Source organism: Polypterus senegalus, chromosome 17, assembly GCF_016835505.1.
Source record: "Polypterus senegalus isolate Bchr_013 chromosome 17, ASM1683550v1, whole genome shotgun sequence".
Lineage (NCBI taxonomy): Eukaryota > Metazoa > Chordata > Cladistia > Polypteriformes > Polypteridae > Polypterus > Polypterus senegalus.
Window position 1 is genome coordinate 71,246,599 of NC_053170.1, and position 21,634 is coordinate 71,268,232.

General features: G+C 38.2%; 1 pseudogene; it reads right to left on the reverse strand.

Moving 5' to 3' along the window:
* Nucleotides 1–18,440, reverse strand: part of LOC120517207 — a 41,215-nt pseudogene extending 22,775 nt beyond the window's left edge.
* Nucleotides 18,441–21,634: the final 3,194 nt, after the last annotated feature.

Sequence of the window (21,634 nt, forward strand, 5' to 3'; positions counted from 1 at the left end):
GATGACAATTGGTCCTGCTCCTTATCTTCATATTTCCTTGCCTTCTTATTTTTATATCATAGAAAGAAAAAACAAGCATTTTTCATGTAGGGAATATATTTTCCTCATTATTTTGTCTAGAAGTCTGTTTCTTTAATGCCTCCAACTTGACCATGACAAGCCATTGCTGAAGAAGTATGAAGAGATCATCAATAAACTAGCTTAGGCCTGAACTTTTATTCTTAATAACATAATTCTGGATGTAGCATTGAAATGAACATCTTTCCAAATGTGGACCATGACACCATTGTACAGTAGGTACTTAGAAACTCATTGTTTATACAAGCCAGGACTGCTCAACCTTAATTTCAAATGGCAATGACAAAAACATTCAGCACAATTGATGGGTCTGATACTGACCAACCAGTTAGTCACCTAACAATCAGGGCAAATGAAAGTGATCCAAAAACACCCTCAAGTTTGAGCTAAGACCACTAGCTAAGAGTCTGAATCCAAAGAACCTCTCCAATGACTCTGAATGATTCATTAGGTGATGCCTTTCAATAAATCTAACCACCCCTCTGCTGTAGTGAGCACAAGTCAAGAATGAGAGAATAAAACACAGATTTGCAGAATAGGTTTTCAGACGGAAATTCCTGCCCCCACTGTGCAAAGGAATTATCCATTTATAGACAAATGCAGATAACCTTGACAGGTCCCCTTATTTTTCTGAGTGATTGTCAACACAAACCTGTGACTAAGAATAAAGACTGTCCATGATTTGCCAAGTCATTTTTGACCAAGATTGAACTTTAATCATCTATGTTTACGTGTGTATGAAAGGAAGAAGAGCCAGTGTGGGCCATACTACCATCAGTATTAACACTCTTAGTGAAATGTATTAATTACTTGAGCATTAACTATGTAAAAGTATGAAACATGGTTACATGTTGCAGGCTGAAGTAGCATTGGTCGATCTTTTCTACAGCATGGCACATGAAAAATCTGCTATAGCATCAGACTTGAGCTGCAAACTTTGATTGCATACATGAAATCTCCACCTCAGCTAAACTGAAATTCTTTAGTAATCCAAAGGGTGAGTTTCTCTTTGAAGCTGCTACAACGGTCTTCTCTCAGCATGCAGTTCTAGCATTCTATTTCTGTTTGAGTAGAAGGGCACCTGAGATTTTGTTATGAACAACCCTATATGCAGTGAGAGTTTGGTAAAGGAGAAGAAACTGAGCTCACGTTGAGAGGATGCATAGATGGTAGGAAGCTACTGTAGTGCTGGCACTGGACTATAAAGAATGAAATTAACATTTTGCCATTTGTTGTCTTGGATGCACATAACTCTCTGGGTTAATTAGTCTATTGGTTTGTCTATCAAGATTATGACAGTGTGAAAACAAAATCAATTAGTGTAGTGTAAACTGATACTCTGCAACTGGGCAAGGTACTGGGAGACGCTTTCCAGCCATTCAAGCCACATTAATGCTTTTTGTTTGTAAACTTTATTATGCTCTTGATAATCATGCAATATCAGAATGTAATGGCAGAGTGGCCTAAGCCACTAATGATGCTTATAGCATTGTCAAAACCTTTGCCCCGGTTTTGTTTTAGACTGGAGTGCTTTCTGCATTTCTGCATTTGATTTTCCTGTTATGCCCATGTCTGTTTGAATTGCTCCACAGGGTCCATATTTATCATGTATCTAAGAATTACTCCTAGGAATTGCACAAAAAGTTGAATTAGGAAAAGAACTTGTCCTACCTCAGAGTAGGACATGAGAAGAAGTTGGAACACATCCTAGTCCCAGTCCCAATGAGGAGTAGGAGGCCACATCTGAGAATGAACAACATCACGATTTTATGGCAGCTCTTACTGCAAACTAACTCTCATCATGATGTATTGTAGTTTTCTGACAGTAATGCTGAGGACTCACCACAAAGATAATAGTTATAAAAATAATATTGAAAGTAAAAGAGTAAGTAGAAGGAAAACCTATATTCAGATAGGATATTGTGCTAATGTATGTGTAATTGCTGCCACTTTGCAACATCCTGAGTAATATTGCCACAAACACCGAGGTAGAAAGACAGAGAAATGCAAAATGAATGAGAGTTGAGTCTGATATTAGGTGAATTTATTTAACAATCAATAATCCACAGCCATACTTTCAGATGAAATAATCTTTCTGCTGTTATTATGGCCATGGGAAATGCCTTTTAAAATAACAGAAACTAGCCACAAATATTTATGTGCTTTTACAGAATTTCCACTTACTCTTTCACTGTTCCCAAGCATCTTCCAAAGTTGTGTCTTCTGTGAAGATGTGTTTATTCAATGCTCTGGGAGTCTCTGCTTGCCCCCATGAACCTTGCAAGATGTAAAGTGAATGTTCCAGGGGTTTGTGGAATGCAGAGTCCAGCATATACAGTATCTATGTGAGGTTTTGCTGTCAATCACTCATCCATCCCTGCTAATCTTCAGGGTAATATACTGGCTACTACAATACAGTTTACATCCATGACTACCTGTGTGTTAATATTGTTATAATGCTTACAGTTGACATATTCATGCTCTTCCACACTTGGGGCAATGAACTTTATGTGTGTGCCATCAATCATATTAACAACTTCAGGAAAAGCGGTGGTTTGCATGAATGCCGCTTGGTTTAACATTCCTCACGTGGAGTGGTGGGGAAATGTATAAATCTGCGTATTATCTCACATGTTTAAAGACATTCAAAGTTTAGTGCAGAATTTGAGAAATGTTTGGTTGTGACTGACATACCCAGATCATTGCTGTTGCAAAGCTATTACCTTTGGCCAAGCAGTGTAATGTTTTAAATACTTTTTGCTTAACTGTTGTCACATACGAGTGCTTAGGAGGCAGCCAACAAGTCCTGAGGTGAGTGAAATATTGCAAGACAAGGGGTTGATATTGAGTATTAAAGCCTCTCTCCTTCTTTCACCAGAGTTGCAGAAAAAAATAATAAAATAACTCACTCACCTCCAGCAGTTCCGGATTCCTAAAATGTAAATGTTTACATTCCATCACATCACTTCCATTTCCAGCTCCTGAAGATGACGTCACTTCTGGCTTTTCCTGATGATGTCACTTCCAGTTGTCTCCCAATGATGTAACTTCCATCTTCCAGTTCTCACGTCACTTCCATCAGTACTTCCTTCTGGTCACGATTTTCTATATAAAGTCACAAACAACTCATGTTTTCTATCAATTGTTATATTTTTTTATCAGTTTTTTTGCTTATTTTCTGCAAGATCTCCGGACATTATAAGGGGACAATTCCCTTAACTCTTTTTTGAGTTTCTTTATTGATTTATTTACCCACACTGTGTAGTTGGATTGATCGTGTAATATACAAGTATATTATCATGTTATGAATATTATTCCATCTCGGTCAAACTTATATGTTTTTAGCAGTTCATTGTCCAGTATTCTGAAAACATTCATCCTTTCCCGGCATGTACATGCTGATCTCTCTCTGAATGCCATCTGGCAGTTCTTTGCAAGTCCTGGTGAAGTTAGGAAAGGTTTCCTAAATTAGGAAAATTGATCAAATGCTTTTACTCATGCTCCTAAGAGTGTTAATACTAATTTTTTAGCCACTTAGGACCGGTTTCCTACTATGATATGCTTGATAAATACAGGCACAGATTCCATTTTTTTCCCAAAACCCTGGCATCAGGTGAATGGGTTAGGTCAGGGGTCCTCAACTCCAGTCCAATGGAGGGCTACAGCAGCCGCTGGTTTTCATTCTAACCCTTTTCTTAATTAGAGACTAGTTTTTGCTGCTAATTAACTCCTCTTCCTTTCATTTTAATTGACTTGCTTATTAAGATTTGTTCCTCTGAATTGCTTCATTTCTTTCCTTAAGTGGCACCCAAACAGAAAATGAAATGTGAAGTGAGTGAGCCAACAGAAGACCAACTAAGTCTGGGCCTCAAACTCCAGCCAATTTCACTCTAACCAGTTGCTTGATTTTTGTTATTTGTTGTTCGTTTTAAACCCATTCTTTAATTCCATGGCTTGTTGCTGCTCTAATTGTGCAATACCATACATTTCATAAATCATTGATTTTCTCTTTTCTAAGAGCTCTGTTAAAATGTGTGGGGACCTGAGCAGATCAACATTCCCGAGAACTTCATCCTTCTTTATTTTCAGATACTGTAAGATGGACGCAGTTTGCTGGTCCTGTTTTGACTCATTTTGTATCTTATTATTGTTCAGCTGCTAAATAAGGAAAAAGAAACACTTAAGGGGTCTGAGTCTTCAAGAGCAAGTCAATTAAAATTAATTTAAAAGAAGTTAATTAGCAGCAAAAACAAGTCTCTAATTAAGAGAAGGGTTAGAATGAAAACCTTTTAGCCACTGCGGCCCTCCAGGACCGGAGCTGGGGACAGTCAAGTGTCATTCCATCCACAGAGTGTTCTTGGGTGGTGTAAAGAGGAGCTTCACAGCTTTTTTTATACTGTTCAAAAATATAGTCTTTTAAAATATTTACTGGACGGTTGTTTTTTGACAGAAATTCATGGTGACCTGCAGATGTGCTGCGAGTTAATGGAGAGCAAAATATTGCATGTGCCTGCACACACGAAAGAGATCTAGAGAGTGCATAAGGTTGAATTGCGGAGAGAACACAGAATGTAGCTCCGAGATGCAGGCTGGCGTAGGGATGTGGCTGAATGCAAACTCTGACTACTTGAAATTTGAAATGTGCCAGGTGTATTTGACATTGCGGTGTCAGGGCATACCCCAAATAGAGTATATGTGCCATCACCAGTATTCAGAAAGGGATTTTGTTTTTTTTTGGAACATTTGTTTTGCATTTGGACAAGGAGTAATCTCTGCTGTTAAGAGGTTTGTTGTACCTGAACTTGTTTTGGAATAGAAATTTAGTAAGGCTTTTGCTCTGTGGAAACCTTAGGATTCTTATGGTTTTCTTTATGCCTCTATAAGATACAAAAAGGGAAGATTTAACTGAGCATGTTTTTTGAAATCAACGCACCTGCACTGTTTTTATCATTGACATAACTTATTTACTGACATTTTATTTCTATTTTAGTTCTTGCACTTGCTTTTCTGAAGTCTGGCGTTTAATTCTGTGCCATTGGTTCTTGGTCCCATTACTTGAGATCAGTGTCCCAGTGTCCGAGGGACACCTGTCATTACAGGCTGTGCCTGCTTTTTCCAAAAGAATCTATAGCTTTCTTCAAACATGGACCACATTTGCTTGACTTCTCATTTCTTCAAACCTGATTTAAATGAGTTTGCCATTAAAATGGAAGTGTAGCTGCATTGATCAAAAATGAACAAAGTTCTTTGGCTTTTAGTTTGATTCATAGGATGATTCAGACAATAGTGAGACACAAGTTCAACCAAATATCCTTGTTTTAAAAGTTTTTGTTAAAATTTAAAGCAAAACAGTTCACACAAAAATAGAGAAAAAACTGTTATTAAAGAAAAGTTTAAGAAAAGTTCTGTTTAAAGCTTATATATCTTGTTTCATTTCTCTAAGTTTGGTATTACAGTCGTATTAGGCACGTTAAGCGCAAATTAATTTCAAAACAGTAAACTCAGTCAGACAACTGTATACCATCTCCTATTTAAAAACAGTCCATGACTGCTTCCAAACTGGCTTGATTAATACTCTGTTTTACACGTATAACTAAGAAAGTTCTATTTCATGTTAACTTACAGGGGTTAAAAGGTTATGTCATATGCTCGGTAGCTATAAGAAACTGTTTCTATAGAAATTAGGCAAACACTATATGAATTTAACATCAAACATTAACTTTCTAAGATTGGCTCTTACAGGAAGGACCAATCAATATTTTATGATATACATGTCTTTATTTTTACAAAGACTCCTAGGACACAATTTTCTTTAGAGCCAATTAAAAGGTGCACCTAAAGCCAAAAAAATGTTTGAAAGAGTAAAATGAAAAGTGCCAAAAGCACTTAAGTGAAGGGCCAGGAAAATAAAGCAATAAATCAATGGGTTGACTCTTACTCTTTGAGAGTTTTGCAATACCTTGTTTAGGAAAAGAAGCTAATAGTGCAAAAAATATAACTCTATTAAGATTTTAGCAATCTGTAAACTGTTGGCTGGATTGCTAAAATATGCTATTAAAAATTCAAAAAGTGGTGTTTTCTATCTTCAGCATGGAAATAAATCAAACACACTGAAAATCTTGCCTGCTGAAGCAATGTGGGAGCAGGCTCCAAAGCCTATTTTTGTCATTTGTTTGGGCTTCATTTTTGGCCCGGTAGCTAATGCTGCCACGCAGGCACAGAAGACGCCAAAGGTGGGAAGTGTAAACGTGTAGACTGCAGATGAATACTAATTGTGATGCAGTTGCCCAAGGCTTCCTTCTGACAGTGTGTGCTTCACTGTAGAGTTTGTCACCTGCAATTTGCTTCTTGGTGGGATATCTAAGTAATTTATCAACAGCTGTGAGCGTCATCCCTGGGGCTTCAACCTGGAGTGTGTCTTATTAGCATACTGCGGTGCACCTGAAGTGGCCTAGTTTTGAACACACTTGCCTTAGAAAGTGCTCATCTCTGTTCCGGCTGCTTTTATTAATCCTGGACTAAGACTGGCTTGGTAAATGTCCAGAGCCTGACAGCTGCTTTGTCAAAGATAAGACACCACCATTCCTTATTTCACATCCTTCAGCAAAAGCCTATGTGCACAGTGTGTCTTTTTTAGAATTGTTCACTGCAATTGAACACATCAGAAGAGCTGATGGCACTGTGTTCTTTAAGTTGAATGAACTAAGCCAAATGATGGTTCTGAGGATGATTGTTTGCAAAGTTAGACACAGTAATAGTTCAGCATTTACTTATTCTAATGACTGATTTTCAAGGGTTACAGAGTTCAGAGAGTGGGCTCAGGACATGACTAACTAAAAGTGGTATTGGGAGTAGGTCAGTTACTCTCAGGGGCTAAAGGAACTCTTTCATCTCCCAGTGTGACCAGTGAGCGAAATTTTTGATGATGAAGTTCCATTTTGCTCCTTCATTTAAATAGCATGAATATGAAGAGTCAATACTTGACCTCTTGAGTTGCTTTGGATGCCAATAAACTTCTTTGTTATAATTACTGTCATCGTTATGTAACCTGGGCTAGTTTTAAAAAAAAAAAAAAGGAATATCCGAATGCGAGTTTGTGTTAATAAAGTTTATTGACTGAAATGGAGTACAAGTTGTGGGGGTTGGGTAAGGTTAAGTTATATATGTAAGTGTCCTCTGATTGGCTTCCACAGTTGAGGCAGAACGCCAAAACGAGACTGGAAGAAAGAAAGAGAAAAAAACGAGACAGAAAAAGAAAGAGGAAATAAATTTACCAAACCACTAAAACATAAAAGGAGAAGACGGGAGAAGAGTAAGATTTAGCAAAACACTAAACTGATTAGACAGAAAGAATCGATAGGACGCGAAGAGAGTCGAGAGAGGAGAGAGACTGACACATGGTGGATGGAGTGATTTGGTGACCTGAAGAAGAGAAAGATGACAGGACACGAGTTCAGCACTTGCGAACGGCGAGAGAGGAGGTTGTTCAAGAGAGAGGGAGACAAAAGGCCCAAAGTAGGTACCCGAGGATAAAGGAAAGTACTTTCAAACAAAGTCTGTGTGTTTTTTTTGTTTGTTTGTTTTAGTTTTGGTGGCTTGAGTTAAATCCTCAAGTGAAGGGGCCAGTTCTGTTTTGTTTGTTTGGCCACAACGCACCCGAGCTATGGTTTGGGACCCCCAACGTAGTGAGTAAACTTCACTGACTGTGGTAATTAATAAGGGTGAGCCCCACAGTAGTTTCAGACCGACGATATATGTATAGCTGTAAATAATTTAGAGTTTGTGTTTTATTATGTATTGTATATATTTGTAAAATACCAAGTTTGGAAACCTCTTAATTTTGCATTTAAGTAAAGAGAGTTTCTTTTATTTAAAATTTGAGTAATGGTGATTTGGTTATGTTTTCAAAGGCTGAAGGTGGCATATATTATACATGCAACAATGGAGGTGGCAACACCATAATAAAGAGCTCATAGCTCTTTAAGAGCTAATAAAGATATATATATATATATATATATATATATATATACTAGCAAAATACCCGCGCTTCGCAGTGGAAGTACTGCCTGAAAATTAAACCTTTTTAAACTGAGGGAAAATATACCAATAATTATTTGTTAAGGATCTCTTTGTATACCACATTGTGAGTTCGGCCCTCCGGTTGTAATATGACCAAGTTGTGCGCTGAGCTTACTCTTGAGCATGCAACGTACAGTTGGCCATGTGAACAGTAATCTTGTTTCAAATCTCACAGCTTGGATTGCTGCTGTCATAATCGGTTTGAGTTTCATGGTTTGTTTCAATTACGACAGTATTTGTAGGACCTGTGTTGAAGAGACATTCGGCATCTGTCAAGCATTGTAAGTATACAATCGGTTTCATTGATAACTTCAAATCCAGCTTTTGAGAGTTTAAACATTCATAAACATCAAAGTGTCCACTACTGAAATCGTCACCTGTGAATCTAAGATGTTTAAGAGGCATAGGCGGTTGTCGAAAGGTGTAAAATATTTGGCCATTTCGGTACACTTGAAAGCGACAACTGAACAATTCAGCGGCAGCCATCAACTCACATGCAGATCCATAGGTGAAGGGCTTAAGCATTTCACTCTTCTAGTGCTCCTGTGTAGTATAATTATCTCCTGTACCGTCATCAGTCCACACCTTGAACCTGTCCCAGTCATTCAATACATAAGACACAATGTTCCTCCGGATATCAAGAGTGAGCCTGATATGGCCGTGCAATATGTAACAAAGAGAATGGAAAAGGTAGGTGCCATCTCCGGGCATGGAAACCACTCGGTAAGTGACAGTTCTTTGATTGGTGATCACCTCGATAGACATGTTAATGGGGGTATGGTTGGAATGATAAAGGAAATGGATACCTGAACATTTTAAACTAAGTCTAAAATACCTACACAATAACTATAATAGTAATAAATGAACAATAAAACAGCGGAGAAGCCGTGGATTAAATAAAAAAGATGTAGTTATCAGCAAGGAGACGTGAATCCCGTGGTGAAGCAAGGAAGGGAATGTAGAGACTGGAGCGACGGACGGCCTTATATAGGCAGGCAGCCAACAACGTGGAAGGCGTTGGGATGGTGGACCCAACGCCGCCTCACACGGTGACCGAGCTGCAGGCTATGGACGTATATATGTACGTAAATAGGATTCAGTCAGCGTTGGGAACTCGCGTATCAAATTTCTTGAAGATGGGCCCATAAGTAACAAAGACCGTTAAAAAGTTCAATATGGCGGCCGACAGTGGCATTATACCACCGAAATAAGTACGTACATTGGTTTCGGTTAGCGCAGGGAAGCCGCCTACCAAATTTCGTGAAGATGGGGCCAAAAATAAGAAAGTTCAACATGGCGGACATTGTTGACCGTTGCGTGTAGAATTTCGAAATGAAACCTGCTTAACCTTTGTAAGTAAGCGAATGAGCCTGCCAAATTTCAGCCTTCTACCTACACGGGAAGTTGTAGAATTAGTGACATTGGAAACTTCAATTTGGCAGCCGACAGTGGCATCATACCACTGAAATAAGTATGTACATCGGTTTTGGTTAGCGCTGGGAAGCCACCTATCAAATTTTGTGAAGATGGGGCCATAAATAAGAAAGTTCAACATGGCAAACGTTGTCAACCGTTATGACCGCTACACGTAGAATTTTGAAATAAAACCTGCTTAACTTTTGGAAGTAAACTGTAAGGAATGAGCCTGCCAAATTTCAGCCTTCTACCTACACGGGAAGTTGGAGAATTAGTGACGTTGGAAAATTCAATATGGCGGCCGACAGTGGCGTCATACCACCAAAATAAGTACATACATCGGTTTTGGTTAGCGCAAGGAAGCCACCTACCAAATTTCGTGAAGATGGGGTCAGCCTTCTACCTACACGAGAAGTTGGAAAATAAGTGACGTTGGAAAGTTCAATATGGCAACTGACAGTGGCGTCATACCATCGAAATAAGTACGTATACAGAAATTTTTTGTTCAGGTCCTCTGCAAACGTCGCTAGAGTATCCTGCCGACTATGCCACTGTGGTAGATAGGGGGCACTCTCACTCCCTTGAACCCCTGTCCACGACTCCAGACACCAGGTAAAAGTCCTCAAGTTGACTTTATTTTTATGCCACAGTGCACAAAGCACACTCTCCACCACAATACTCATATAATAATAATCACTAATCACAAATATACAATGATCCAATCCTCCAGCTCCCAGACGCGTTACCACCCTTCCACCCAGCTCAGCTCACCGTCTGGGAGCTCCCACAGTCCTTTTATACTCCCTGACCCAGAAGTGTTCTCAATCCCCAATCCATGTGATCCTCAATCACTTCCGGGTCAGGTAAAAGCTCTTCTCTTCAACCCGGAAGCCCGTCGCTCTTCCTATGACGAACTTCCGGGACATAGGGCACAAAGAAGTCCTCGGTCCTCCCTGCAGCTCCCTCTTGTGGCCCCCATGGCATCCAGCAGGGCTGTGCATAAAAACCACATTGTCCATAATGCCCTGCTGGTCTTCTGGGGACCTCCATGCTGCAAGGAGGGCTCCACCTGGTGGCTTGGGGGTATTGGACGGGATAAACGGCCGGCCTTTCTTCACTATATATATATATACAGTATATATATATGTATATATATATATATATATATATATATATATATATATATATATATATATATATATATACACATAAATATATACACATACATATCTTCATATATATATACATATCTATATACATATCTACATATACACGCCTTACCGTCATTACCAGCAATTAAAAGAAAATCATTTTTGTGTCCTCTGCAGTGTTAAGAGAGAAAGGCTTTGGTTTGGGATAAAAGGAAAAAAGGTGTAAAGAAAGGAAACTTGCCTTTTTCTTTTATATAGTGTAGAGAGAGGTCTTCGCTGACTATATGAGTGCCGCGGTGGGTCTCGTGTAGACTGGAGAGACGACCCTGCCATTAACTGGCTGTGATGGCACTGTCCGTCCTCCACTCCTGTGCGTGTCTTCATAATCCGACCTGAAAACCTCATAATCGTATAAGTGTAAAAGAAAGTGCAAAGCGTCTTAATATTAGTTTGCCGCGGTCTAGAAATGGGATCCCGTGTTTACAGTTGTCTGGGCTATAGCTCATGGGAAGGAGGAAAAAAAATTAAAAGTGTTTACTTTCACTTAAGGAAGACGTGCAGTCAGACGCACCCGACTTTTGTAGTATTTTTGAAGAGCAGGAAACGCCACTTTTTGCAGACACGTTCACGTGATCAAAAGTCTATGCGCTATTTAGAGGTCTTGCTTTCTCTGCGTACTGCGTTCATAGTCAGTTCACGTGAGCTGCTCAGAGTACATGCATTGAAGCTTCTGAGCTGTGCCTGTGCTATCTTGTGCGATCTCACGATGTCCATGGCTTTATTTAATGTTAGCTAAGACCCGGCACTTAAAAGTTTCTCGCTACAGCAATTTTAACTCCGTTACAAAGTGATCCAAAGTCTCGTTTATACCTTGTGTCTTCTCATTAAACTTGTATCTCCCGAATAAAGTATTCAGCGTTTTTCTTCAGCGCTCTTTGGGAGCTCTTCCTTCTTTTCTACGTTTTGTGGTCACAGTCAGTTCACGTGATTACGTGGGAGGCATGATGATGTCACACGCAGCTCCGCCCCCACACCCATCGAGCTAATACACAAGCCAGATGAGCACGCTGGTAAAAGGAAACCTCCGAAGAAAGACAGTCAATTAGCCGCTAATGCACAAAAGATGTGGGCATGTCGGCAACATGAATCCTCCTAGGAGAGGGATGTCCAAAGTAGCCAATTTTATTTCTGACGATTTCAATATTTTCTAGAACTCCATGCTTTTTACAGCACAGGCTTACACAGCTAGTAATAATATAATACTGAACACATGGCTAGCAATAAGAATTGAAATTGTAAACAGTATGGAAGCAGCCAAACAAACAAATGTCAAAACTGTAACTTCTGACAAAAGTATGTATAACAATAACAAAAACAATATAACAATAACAATAAGCAATACTAGTTGTAATTGACTGTGGTGGGCTGGCGCCATGCCTGGTGTTTGTTTCTTGCCTTGCGTCCTGTGTTGGCTGGGATTGGCTCCAGCAGACCCCCGTGACCCTGTAGTTAGGATATAGCGGGTTGGATAATGGATGGATAGCTGTAATTGATTTTTACAATACAAGCAATTTTGTTTTTCTTATGGAATTGACATAACATTTATTGTGAACTCCGCTATTTGTTGCAGCCAGGGGTTGTTCCGTGGGTTATGTTTACCTTCTTTGTTGTTATATATAATATATATATATATATATATATATATATATATATATATATATATATATATATATATATATATATATATATATATACGCATGTAGTAGGAGGACACGGATGGACCTTAATCCACATCGAAAGACGTTCGCCGGCAGGGAGTGGCGGGGTATTAACCTTTCTCCTTTGTTTTCCAGAACTAAAGACGCTCCGCCATAAGGAACTTTCCCGCAGTACGTCTACTTCCGTCTTTCCTCCGCCATCTTCCCTGACGTCAGCAGTCCCTTCATCCCTCACCCCTCCTTCCCAGCATTCCTCCACTTCCGGCTCCTCCTTTATAAAATGGCCACCGACGCCTAGTATGGCGTCGTGCAGATGAACGTGTTTTTGTTTTGCACTGTTTGACCTGAGTTATTTTTTGAATTGTGGATTGTCGACAATATACGGGGCCGGAAAACCCCAAACCTTTTTGCTGCCTAGTATTGAGTCTTTTACAATATATATATATATATATATGAACAAAGAAGCACCTAATGCTAATATTGATGCCATTGACCTAGTGATGTCACCACAGATTTCTTTGTGACCTTTTCTAACAATAGCACAGCCACTATCAGAAAAACAGTCCTCAATGGCCATTCCAATCAAAATGCAAATACTCATTAAAATGTAAAAAACATTGAAACAAGAAATAAATGGATGCCTGAGTCTCAAAGACCCCCCAGTTTTAATATTATTATTTTTTGAGGTGCCAGGGACTATTTTGAAAAACGAACAACAAGAGTCAAATTGTGACACCCACATTTACAATTTCTCAGAGAACATGCAAGAAAAATTCAAAAGATGAAACATGTCTGTTTTTAAGGACTTGAAAAGACTCTAGTAAGGAAGGGAGAAAGGAATCATTATAAAGAAAATTTAAGACATTATTTTGTTGTACTGTTAATTTTAAAGACTACCAATTCTTTAATTTATGTTGTGATTAATATTTGTAGTACATTTTGTTTATACCATAACTATTTCTGATGGTATTTGGCTCTTTAGGGATGGAGTTTTTATATTATTTATTTTCATTAATAGTATAACCTGTATTGTTATTATAACCGACACGTGCTGAGCTGAAATATTTTTGGGTACATGCCTGCTTGTTGTGGTAGTTACAACTCAAAGACACATGATATCCAATATGGTGTTTCACAAGGCTCTATCCTGGGTCCGCTGTTATTCTCAATCTATTTGCTTCCATTAGGTCAGATTATCTCAGGGCACAACATGAGCTACCACAGCTATGCTGATGACACACAGCTGTATCTATCAATAGCACCTGATGACCCCGATTCTCTTGATTCACTAACACAATGTCTGACTTGTATCTAAGAATGGATGAATAGTAACTTTCTCAAGTTAAAGAGAAAACTGAAATCTTAGTGATTGGCAATAATGGATACAATGAGGCTATCTATACTAATAAAAGGCAAAGCCCTCACTGACTGACTAACTCACTGACTGACTCATCACTAATTCTCCAACTTCCCGTGTAGGTAGAAGGCTGAAATTTGGCAGGCTTATTCCTTACAGCTTACTTACAAAAGTTAAGCAAGTTTCATTTCGAAATTCTACACGTAATGGTCATAACGGTCAACAACGTCTGCCATGTTGAACTTTCTTATTTATGGCCCCATCTTCGCGAAATTTGGTAGGCGGCTTCCCTGCACTAACCGAAACCGATTTACATACTTATTTCGGTGGTATGACGCCACTGTCAGCCGCCATATTGAACTTTCCAACGTCACTAATTCTCCAACTTCCCGTGTAGGTAGAAGGCTGAAATTTGGCAGGCTTATTCCTTACAGCTTACTTACAAAAAAGTTAAGCAGGTTTCATTTCGAAATTCTACACGTAACGGTCAACAACGTCCGCCATGTTGAACTTTCTTATTTATGGCCCCATCTTCACGAAATTTGGTAGACGGCTTTCCTGCGCTAACCGAAACCAATGCACGTACTTATTTCGGTGGTACGATGCCACTGTTGGCCGCCATATTGAACTTTTCAACGGTCTTTGTTACTTATGGGCCCATCTTCAAGAAATTTGGTACGCGGGTTCCCAACGCTAACTGAATCCTACTTACGTACATATATACGTCCATAGCCTGCAGCTCGGTCACCGTGTGAGGCGTTGTTGGGTCCCCCATCCCAACGCCTCCCACGTTGTTGGCTGCCTGCCTATATAAGGCCGTCCATCGCTCCGGTCTCTACATTCCCTTCCTTCCTTTGCCACGGGATTCACGTCTCCCTGCTGATAACTGCAGCCTTTTTATTTAATCCACTGCTCCTCCGCTGTTTTATTGTTCATTTATTATGATTATAGTTATTGTTTAGGTATTTTAGACTTACTTTACATTGTTCAGGTACCCATTTCCATTATCATTCCAACTGTACCCCCATTAACATGTCTATCGAGGTGATCACCATTGATCAAAGAACTGTCACTTACCAAGTGGTTTCCATGCCCGGAGATGGCAGTTACCTTTTCCATTCTCTGTGTTACATTTTGCACGGCCATATCAGGCTCACTCTTGATATCCGGAGGAACATTTTTGTCTTATGTATTGAATGACTGGGACAGCTTCAAGGTGTGGACTGATGATGGTACAGGAGATAATTATACTACACAGGAGCACTATAAGAGTGAAATGCTTAAGCCCTTCACCTATGGTTCTGCATGTGAGTTGATGGCTGCCGCTGAATTGTTCGGTTGTCGCTTTCAAGTGTACCGAAATGGCCAAATATTTTACACCTTTCGACAACTGCCACTGCCTCTTAAACATCTTAGACTCGCAGGTGACGAATTCAGTAGTGGACACTTTGATATTTATGAATGTTTAAACTCTCAAAAGCTGGATGTGAAGTTATCAATGAAACCGGTTGTATGCTTACAACGCTTGACAGATGCCGAATGTCACTTCAACACAAGTCCTGCAAATACTGTTGTAATTGAAACAAACCATGAAACTCAAACCGATTATGAGAGCAGCAATTCAAGCTGTGAGATTTGAAACAAGATTACTGTTCACATGGCCTACTGTACGTTGCAAGTCAAGAGTAAGCTCAGCGCACAGCTTGGTCATATTACAACCGGAGGGCCGAACTCCCAATGTGGTTTACAAAGAGATCCTTAAATAATTATTGGCATATTTTCCCTCAGTTTAAAAAGGTTTAAATTTCTTCTTAATAAAAATATTAAGGCAGTACTTCGCCGCTGCGAAGCTCGGGTATTTTGCTAGTTAGAAATAAACTGGATACATTGGATTAAAAGTCAAGACGGAGGTAAAAAGCTTAGGGGTAATTGTTGACTGCAATCTGAATTTTAAATCGCATATTAATCAGATCACTAGGACAGCATTTTTTGACTTAAGAAACATAGCTAAAGTTACGACCCCTTATATCAGTTACGACCCCTTATATCACTGAAAGATGCTGAGAAATTAGTTCACGCGTTTGTTTTCAGTCGTCTAGATTACTGTAACGCACTCCTGTCAGGACTACCCAAAAAAGACATAAATGGTTTGCAACGAGTGCAAAATGCAGCTGCTAGAATCCTAACAAGGAAAAGAAAATCCGAGCACATTTCTCCAGTTTTGATGTCACTACACTGGTTGCCTGTGTCATTCAGGATTTGACTTTAAAATTTTGTTTATGGTTTATAAAGCCTTAAATAATCTCACCCCATCTTATATATCGGAATGTCTGACACCTTATATTCCAAATCGTAACCTCAGATCCTCAAGTGAGTATCTCCTTAGAATTCCAAGAACAAAACTTAAAAGTGGTGAGGCAGCCTTCTGCTGTTATGCACCTAAAATCTGGAATAGCCTGCCAATAAGAATTCACCAGGCTGATACGGTGAAGCACTTTAAAAAACTGCTGAAAACACATTATTTTAATATGGCTTTCTCATAACTTCACTGTAATCAAAATCCTGATACTCTGTATATCCAACTCATTATAATAGCTATTCATGGTGGCTCTAAAATCTGTACTAACCCCTACTCTCACTTCCGATTTCCTTTTCCGGCATGCTTTTGGTGGTGGCTTGCACAACCACCATCTACTCAAAGCACCATGATGTTCCAACAATGATGGATAGATTAAAAGCCAGAAGTCTGTATGACCATCAACATCAAGTGACTCCGTGAGAACCCTAACTACAAAGAGGACTACAGTATTTCATTTATGTTAGGTAGAATGCCCAGAGGGGACTGGGCGGTCCCGTGGCCTGGAACCCCTGCAGATTTTATTTTTTTTCTCCAGCCGTGTGGAGTTTTTTTCTGTTTTTTCTGTCCACCCTGGCCATCGGACCTTACTCCTTTTCTATGTTAACTAATGTTGTCTTATTTTAATTTCTTATTTTGTCTTTTATTTTTCTTTTCTTCAGTATGTAAAGCACTTTGAGCTACTTCTTGTATGAAAATGTGCTTTATAAATAAATGTTGTTGTTGTTGTTGCTTACTTTTTTTCTGTTATAATACTTAACATTACCTATTGTTGAAATAATTCTTTTTTTTCTTTTGTCTATTTCTAATCTGTTAATGCTATTTTATTCTCTTTAGAAATTTAACACCTGAATAGATTGTGATTTTTTTAATTGTAATTAATTTCATTTCCCCATTTCTTTTTGTTGATATTGATATTACACAAATCTATTCATCCACTGCGGTTGAGAAGAGCCTGTGTGTTTCAAGTGTGCCAGGCTTCTTGGCATCCAAGAGGAGTGGCCCTTTGATGCGATTGATCCTAGTTCCTGTTGTTTTTATATTTGGAAGTTAACTGCAAGAAGAATACACAAGATCGCTAAATGATAAGATTTAAAGAAAATGGTGTCACTACAAATAGAACAAAAAGTTTTGTATTGGTTTTTAAAGGGTCTGAAATGATTAAAAGTACTGAACCGTCCAGTACTGATGGAAGCCTGGCTGCAGTGGTGAATGCATTATCCCTGTTGTTGACCACATACCAGATTATGATGTATTACTCTTACATTCAGGTGTTGTTGTTTTTTTTTTTGTTTTTTTTAATATTGTCTACAATCACACTTTTTATCATGTTAATAAGATAGGTAATAGGCAAATCCAGAAAATGACCATTAAATCTTTGATGATGATAATATTGCTAGTGTTTTGATCTTGACACTTTATTTTTGTACAACAGAACATGAATATTTTTAATTGTCTTCTGGCTGTCACTACTCATTCATTTGAATTCAGTCATCAATGACAATATCACTAGGTGCTCTTGACACCCACTCAAGCTTTGACGAATTCACTCTGACTGTGCAACACAAACAACAACAACATTTATTTATTTGGCACGTTTTCATACAAATGATGTAGCTCAAAGTGCTTTACAAGATGAAGAAAGAAAAAAGAAAAATATAAAAATAAGATTAGGCAATGCTAAGTAACAAAGAATAAAGTAAGGTCTGATAGCCAGGAGGACAGTTAATCATGAATACCAAGGAGCAGTGCGATGACAATACTACACAGGTGTTTCTCCACAAGAGTGAAAAAATACTCTTTATTAGTTTGTGCATGGTATTCATTTGTCTTCTGTTTTAGAGATAGCATGCTGAATGACTTTAGTTTTGTTTTTTTTCAGTTAAAGCACATTTATTTGTGATATCTCCAAGTGTTCCACATAGTGACAATTACCAACAGCTTATACTTCCAGTTCAACAAAGTTAACCAGCCATCTAGAAGATGGATATGAATGTCATATACACTTTGACTACCATCAGGACCTTCATTCACAACCAGCCAATATCCTTTGGAAAGTCCCACTTGTGTAGCAACTTCTTTGCCACAATAATTAATTGCTGCATCACAATATTCTGCTTTAGAGTCCTGATCAACGAGCTTCTTTGTGACAACTAGAAAATGAGTTGGGGCTTGAGTTCATCTTTGTAAAATATTTTTGCCTGCATTGCCTTGCAAATAATTTTACAAAATATGGTGTCACACCCTGGCTGTGCAACTTGCCCTTTGGCCACCTCATCTGCCATGACGCAGAGTATTGTAAAGTATTCCACCTCTCATGCTTACTGCTGGTTGACTAGTTTTGACACACTAGTGCAAAGATGTGAAAAAAAGAAAACAAGAATCAGAAATATGAAAAAAACATCTTTTGAAACCAAAACAAATTAACTTAAACTACATTCTGATACTAGAACAATAAATATAGAGTTAGATAAATGTCGATAAAAGTTAAGTAGGTATAATAAAATATGCATCTACATTTCAAAAAAATGTTGGGGGGGGGCACGATTAAAACTGTTATGAAAACTCGGGTCGCAAATACTTAAAGGTTGAGAAACGTTGACATACTCAAATACAGAGACTTCTTAAAGACAAAGAATGGGTGTAGCAGCCTTACCAGCGAATTTTTGATGAATTTCAATAATACTGATTTATTGTTCGTAATGCATATTGACCACAATGTCACTCCTAAGTGTGCTTGGTGTAACAGCACATTGGCAAAAACTCAAGGATAGACTAGAAAAAACCTTCAGAACACAGTGAATCTAACATTCTCAAACAAAAGGCATTAAACCCTCTGATCATCTTAGTCTTATGTGAACTGGTGCATGGCACAGGCAGAACATCAGAGAAGACCATCTTATGAGAGGTGCTATTGAATCGGCAGCCTACTGTTACTTATACCATTTATTAAACACTGTCAATGTGAATTAAATCTACCCTAGCCCTGATCTAGAGTTTAATCACATGTCGCGACTTCTTGCCTTAGACAAATCAGCATGTTAAACTAGAATTATTATCTATCAGTACTTTTCATTTAATGTGGATTTAGTTTAGAGGTGGCCTACTAAGGTTCCTTATTGATACTTAGCAACAGAGAGGTATTAGGGATACAATCTAGCACAAATCTTTAACTCTATGGTTGATGCCTGTGCACTTGTCTTATCCTACATTAATATTCAACATGACACATTTCTTTTAAGGGCAAATATTTATTTATTTGCCCTTAACTGGAGTTAACCTGGTTATTGATACTTATGTGCATAGGCACCATCTGTAGAAAGCATAAGATCAACTACCTGCCCCCCATCCCGCCATGCCACATTAATGCTAGAGATAAGTGGAGATGGTAAAAATAAGTTGAAAAATCTATACCAGCTATGTTTGAGTCCATATATTACTACAGGCTTTTAAGGTTGCATTCAAAGTACAGTTAAAAGTGACTCAATTCCAATTGTTGGCTTATATCCAATATTTTTGTTTGACTGTTAAAATAATTTTACAGATGATTCAAATCTCATGTGATTGTGTAGCAATAGCTAGATTTAGATTAGATTAGGTAAAGTATTATTACTCCCATGGGGAAATTCAAATGCATACAGCAGCAGAAGCATAACAAAACAAGAATACAGACTCACAGGACAGATAATACAGCCAATTAATCAGTAAATATATAAATAAAAATAAACTTGACAAACACAACGGGTGGAAACATTGAATGGTCTGTGGAGAGCATCCTCCACACCTATACTGTATGTGCCAGGTAGGCCAACTGCAGATGATTCAGATGTTATAAAATCAGCTGTCATAGCTGCTTAAGGACTATCTTCTTAAATGTGTTCATGAAGTATGAAGTAACAGTAACTGGTCTGAAGTCCTTGGGGGGGTCACTGGAATGACCTTTCTTTGGCACTGGAATCACACAGGACATTTTCCACAGCTGGGAAAACTTCTGAAAATTCAAAATCTATCCTGAATCTGAAGAATTAACAAAAATTGATGCAATAGTTGTGATCTAATAGATAAACATGAATGCCAGCTAAATGCCGACTACTGACATGCTGATTGTTGAAATACTGCCGTAATTTACAATGTGCACACTAGCAAGTGCCTGAAGATGCTTTGACTTGAGTCATCACCGCTATATGATAAAACACATGGACACGAGAAAGGAAGAAAATGTTGAGGGTTTTTATACAAAACAGTGACTTGACAGTTTCAGAACGATAAGGGGAATATTACTTGGAAATTAATGCACTTGAGAGATATTTCAGAAAATACATAATTATACGGGCAGGCTTTCTTTTTTACTTCAAATTTCCTTATGTGCAACATGAATTAAAAAAAAATCACCATTTCATGGCAGTGTAAAAAAGATTATCCAAAGGTGACATTCTATTTATTTAGCCTTCCAATCTAACAGGCATATTATGGTGATGGTGAGAGCCATGCAGTGACAAAAAATCACAAATATACATTAAATTATGGTTCCTAAAGTAAACTAACTAGCCCCATATATATTCCAAAATGAAATAAAAATAAAGTATAATTATTATTATTAAACATTTACTCATGATTCCTGTTTACAGTATCCTTACCAACATATGCAATGACTGCAATATCACCATACAATCAATGCACGGTGTTGGTGTTTTTACAGCAACCGACGATCTATGGAGAACATTTTTAGTGTAAAGAAATGTTTTGCACAGTAGTAATCTTTGTAGTAATTAAAATTCAAATTTTAGGTGTAACGTAAATTTAGATGGAAATTATAATGTGTTAATACGTTTTGTCATATAACAGAGTGGAGCTATGCAATTTTGACTTCATATTTCTTTGTTGTCATATTGAATAGAACATTTTGTGCTGGTGTGTTGTGCTCACTTTATTGTTCTTCCACTTGTTCTTTCCAGTGGTGTGTGTCTACAGTACTTCGGATTCTGAGCTCTGTATCGGACAACTCAAACACACGTGAGCAGCCCTGCCATTGGTGATTTAATTGGGTATATTTTTATGCTTTGATAACCTGTATCATTTCTTGCTGTGTTATGTTATATAGAGACAGTGATGGTTGCCACTCGCTACCCCATGCTTGGCACATTATAAAGCAATTGAAAGCTAAGAATGATAGAGCAGAGATCTACGCATGTTTTCTAAACTTTACGAGAAAGTGATGTCTAATCTCCAATAGCAAAGCAGAAAAGGAGCCAGTGTCCCTTTCTGTGCTAGGCAGCAAAAGTCTGCATGTTGAACTTTATATGATTCTGCTTTCAGATCATCAGTTATGCTTTATCTGTCCTTCCACTGTCCATCCACTTAAGGTTGTTTTCAGTGTAGCTCAGTGCCTGCAATAAGTAAATAAATAAATAAATAAATAGATAAATAAATATATATATATATATATATATATATAGTATATATATATATATATATATAT